Source organism: Lathyrus oleraceus, chromosome 5, assembly GCF_024323335.1.
Source record: "Lathyrus oleraceus cultivar Zhongwan6 chromosome 5, CAAS_Psat_ZW6_1.0, whole genome shotgun sequence".
Taxonomy (NCBI): domain Eukaryota; kingdom Viridiplantae; phylum Streptophyta; class Magnoliopsida; order Fabales; family Fabaceae; genus Lathyrus; species Lathyrus oleraceus.
The window spans coordinates 426,223,497-426,226,720 of record NC_066583.1 but is presented as its reverse complement, the minus strand read 5'-3'; positions in this window follow the sequence as shown (position 1 = coordinate 426,226,720).

Sequence of the window (3,224 nt, the reverse complement as noted above, 5' to 3'; positions counted from 1 at the left end):
ACGCATTCATCCGCATTCATATCATCAAAAGAGAAAATTTTCAAGGAACTCAAAGGAGTTTATTTGCAAAAATTTTCAAAACATGAAAAAACCGGGAAATTTTTTTTTTTCACCTGGTATATCTGATGAGATATTCTCATGTACGCTCAAAATGCTTAAATATTTCAAAGTTTGCAAATAAAACCCTCGGGTTCCTTTGATATAAAAACAAGCATATGCATAAACACTTCATGCATCATTTGCATAAACAGGTGTTTTGTTCCGGTCTCCCGTCCTGTGGTCTGACCCTGCGATCTTCATTTATTTTGAAGACGCACTTTGCCGGTATTATACCAGAGCCAACTCTGCCAGATTTATGGATCATCCTGAGCAAAGGAGTTGTGAATTCAGAGAGGATTTTGCCAGCCCAAGTGCTGTTGATGGATTTATTCCTGTTGATGGATTTATTCCTGTTGATGGATTTATTCCTGGTTAACCGATCCCGGGCTGGCATTGGCTACTGTTCTGGGGCACTTAAGGAGCGTGGTTTATTCAAGTGGAAGATTCATCCATGCTGATTAACCCGAAGAAGCTGCTGCTATCTTGGAAGATGCAGAAGAGCTGAACAATTTCATCATTCCTGGTGGTGTCTGCCACAATTGGGTCGCTGTGGATGTTCCTACGGTCATTCATAAGTCAGCGTGATTTGTTCACTTTGTTTAAAACCCTTCTCCCATGCCAAAAGGAGAAGTGATGACATTGTTGGCAAAGCATTTAATACAATGATGTTTTCATTCAATTAATGCATTGTTTAACATTTGTTTTTCCTTTGTTTTCACTTTTTGCTTTTCTTTATGAAATCAGTGATCACAAAAAACCCTGAAAAACAAAAAAAAACAGCTTTTTTTCATCTGCATAAATGATTTGTTTGTTTAAATACAAATGCTTTTCATTATCCAGAATCATTATGCAGGTTGATACTAAAACCCATTGAACATAATGATCCAACGCCATCTCCCAATTTTGAATTCCCTGTATTTGAGGCAGAGGAAGATGACGTTGAAGAGATTCCTGATGAGATCACCCATCTCCTTGAGCACGAAGAGAAGATCATTCAGCCGCATCTCGAAGACTTGGAAACAGTCAACTTGGGATCTGAAGATTGTGAGCGCCTGGTGAAGATTGGGGCACTTCTTGAAGAGTCTGTTAAGGAAGATTTGATCAGCTTGCTACGAGAATACTCAGATATCTTTGCTTGGTCCTATGAAGACATGCCGGGTTTAGATACAGATATTGTGCAACATTTCCTGCCTTTGAAGCCTGAGTGCGTGCCTGTGAAGCAGAAGCTCAGAAGAACTCATCCAGATATGGCAGTGAAGATCAAAGAGGAAGTTCAGAAGCAAATTGATGCGGGGTTTCTGGTGACTTCGACATATCCTCAATGGGTGGCCAATATTGTGCCTGTTCCTAAGAAGGACGGAAAAGTCCGTATGTGCGTTGATTACAGAGATTTGAATAAAGCTAGCCCAAAAGATGATTTTCCTCTACCACACATTGACATGTTGGTAGACAATACAGCTAAATTCAAAGTCTTTTCTTTTATGGACGGATTTTCCGGATATAATCAAATCAAGATGGCACCAGAGGATATGGAGAAGACAACATTCATCACACCTTGGGGAACATTCTGTTATCGAGTGATGCCCTTCGGTTTGAAGAACGCCGGAGCCACGTATCAACGAGCTATGACTACCTTGTTTCATGATATGATGCACAAGGAGATAGAAGTCTATGTTGATGATATGATTGCTAAGTCCCGAACGGAAGTTGAGCATATTGAGCATTTGTTGAAGCTTTTCCAGCGTTTGAGGAAATTCCAGCTTCGTCTGAATCCGAACAAATGTACTTTTGGAGTCCGTTCCGGCAAGTTGTTGGGTTTTGTGGTAAGTGAAAGAGGTATTGAGGTTGATCCTGCAAAAGTCAAAGCAATACAAGAGATGCCCGCACCCAAAACTGAGAAGCAAGTCCGAGGTTTTCTTGGCCGCTTGAACTACATTTCCAGATTTATATCCCACATGACTGCCACATGTGCGCCGATATTCAAGCTCCTCCGGAAAGATCAGTCTCATGATTGGACCGAGGATTGCCAGAAAGCCTTCGACAGTATCAAAGATTATCTGTCTGAACCTCCGATTTTGTCTCCGCCAGTGGAAGGAAGACCTCTGATTATGTACTTGACAGTTCTTGAAGACTCTATGGGTTGTGTACTCGGTCAACAAGATGAATCAGGGAAGAAGGAGTTTGCTATCTACTACCTCAGTAAGAAGTTTACTGACTGTGAGTCTCGATACTCTATGCTTGAGAAGACGTGCTGTGCTTTAGCTTGGGCAGCTAAGCGTTTGCGCCAGTACATGATAAATCATACAACTTGGTTGATATCCAGAATGGATCCAATTAAGTATATCTTCGAGAAGCCTGCTTTAACTGGGAGGATTGCCCGTTGGCAGATGTTATTGTCTGAGTATGATATTGAGTATCGAGCTCAGAAGGCTATCAAAGGTAGTATCTTGGCGGACCATCTAGCGCACCAGCCAATTGAAGATCATCAGTCTGTTCAGTATGACTTCCCTGATGAGGAAATTCTGTATTTGAAGATGAAAGATTGTGATGAGCCTACACTTGATGAAGGTCCAGAACCTGGTTCCAGATGGACGATGGTGTTTGATGGCGCTGTTAATCAATATGGAAATGGAATTGGGGCAGTAATTGTTAATCCCCAGGGATCGCACATTCCGTTTACAGCAAGGCTAACCTTCAAATGCACGAATAACATGGCGGAGTATGAAGCCTGTATTATGGGACTTGAAGAATGCATTGATTTGAGAATCAAATATCTTGATGTCTATGGTGATTCAGCTTTGGTTGTCAATCAGATCAAGGGTGAATGGGAGACGAATCAACCAGGTCTCATCCCATACAGAGATTATGCAAGGAGAATTTCAACTTTCTTCACAGAAGTTGAATTTTATCATATTCCTCGAGAGGATAATCGGATGGCAGATGCCCTTGCTACGCTTGCTTCCATGATTGTTGTCAGATGGTGGAATGATGTCCCCAATATTACTGTGATGCGCTTGGACAGACCCGCTCACATATTTGCAATTGAAGACGTGAAAGATGACAAGCCTTGGTATTTTGATATCAAGAATTTCCTCCAGAACCAGGTCTACCCGCCTGGGGCATCA